Below are 1,722 nucleotides of genomic sequence, written 5' to 3' on the forward strand. Positions count from 1 at the left end.
AAAGTCATGAACAGGAAAACTAACATTTTCTTTTTGAAAACTTCAGCCAGCAGCCGGGCACTACACCCAATTCAGTCAGCCAGGCACCTCCAAGAATCACTGGAAACCTCTTTTGACTCTGTTCAAGGTACAGTTGCTTTCAAGTTCCCAATTAAAGATGTTGGAATATAAAATCATGAACAGGAAAACTAATATTTTCTTTTTGAAAACTTCAGCCAGCAGCTGGGCGCTTCATGACGGACAGGGTGTCTCGGCTATCGCAGCCATGTTTGAGAGAAGTAAGTACTTTTATACACACTTAACTAGTTCACTCACTCAGGAAAGTACATTATAAATTACAACTTCCATCACATTTGTCCCCATAGTCACAGAGGCCCACATGAGTCGCTTGATGCGGAGGATCAAGGCTAGGTTTGACAGGACCGAGGCTAGGTTTGACAAGATCAAGCCATTGGTGGAGACCAACGCCCCGACACACACGCCTCAACTCCAGCAAGATGATGTGGTGTTGGCTAAACCATGCAGCATGGTGATGGAGCTGCTGGAGTTGGATAGGAGTCTGGAACAAACAGACAAGAGGAACAAGATGGTAATTTGCCCTATCTGTCTGTCTGTCTGTCTGTCTGTCTGTCTGTCTGTGTGCATATGTGTGTGTATTGTATAAGCTCGCTACAGTAATTTTCATTGTATAATTATTTTTATTTTTTTACAGCAACATTTTCTTGAAACTGTCGGAGGGGCAGGTTTAGGGGCAGCCATTCACCGTATGCTACGCTGAGTGGCAAATGAGGTACTCGCCCAGTACAGCTTGCGGGGCAGACGGGCCAAAATGTCCTTTGATGACCTCATTCTGTGCAAGATTATAAAGGGTAAGTGTTTATATATTGATCACATCACTTTTATGCCATGCTTGACTGACTAGGTTTTGATGTGTAACTTTCCTTTATTTTGCCTTCTAGCTGCATGTGTCAAAAAATTTCCCGGCCATACGGAAGCTGAAGTGGAGGAATGCCTTGGGCAGACTCTAAAATTTGCACCACACAGACAGTATGCTTCTGCTCTCTAATTTGGTGCAATCACAGAAATTTTGTGGTTGGTGGTAGGGTGGTTTATCATGCTTTTGTGGACATGTGCTCATTGTTCTTGTTTTTAAACATTTGTTCCTTTTTCTTTTCAGATCAGCTGGTCAGCAGCAACGGATGGACAATTGAATTGTGAACAGTGAATTTTATTTTTTTGTGAAGTGATTTTTTTTTATTCTATTTTGTTTGTTATTGAATGCACAGTTACACTTTAAAAAACTGTTATTTCTATTTTATTCTGTTTTGAATGTGTTTTATTGAATGCACCGTTTCAGAAACTTTTCTATTTTATTCTGTTTTGTGTGTGTATATATGATTGTTTTATTGAATGCACCGTTACACTTTCAGAAACTTTTCTATTTGATTTTCAAACAATTTTTTTTATTCAAATTTATTGATATCTCAAACTTTCAAGACCTGCCAAATTTGCCTGTTCATTCATCACTGACAGTTTTCTCATGTAGATGTGCTAGCAGTTATGTTGATGTTGCTAATTAGTTGCAAGTAAAATCTAACTAAAACACAACATTCTACAACGTCAGGGGGACGTTAGGCTAACATTCAGGGAACCAAACATGCAACCAGCAAGGTTAGGGGAAGGGCAGGGGAAGGTTGTTGTAACCAACAGGAAACGTTTGGG

At 40.0% G+C, this 1,722-nt stretch overlaps 1 long non-coding RNA gene across 1 annotated transcript; it reads left to right on the top strand.

The window, feature by feature from the left end:
• Positions 1-460: 460 nt before the first annotated feature.
• Positions 461-1,247, top strand: LOC132882245 (uncharacterized). Its single transcript, XR_009654135.1, has 4 exons — positions 461-589; positions 713-869; positions 960-1,047; positions 1,178-1,247. It is a non-coding gene; the product is annotated as an uncharacterized LOC132882245 (long non-coding RNA).
• The last annotated feature ends 475 nt before the right edge of the window (positions 1,248-1,722 follow it).

The sequence above is a fragment of the Neoarius graeffei genome, chromosome 2 (genome assembly GCF_027579695.1).
Source record: "Neoarius graeffei isolate fNeoGra1 chromosome 2, fNeoGra1.pri, whole genome shotgun sequence".
NCBI classification, from domain to species: Eukaryota; Metazoa; Chordata; class Actinopteri; order Siluriformes; family Ariidae; genus Neoarius; species Neoarius graeffei.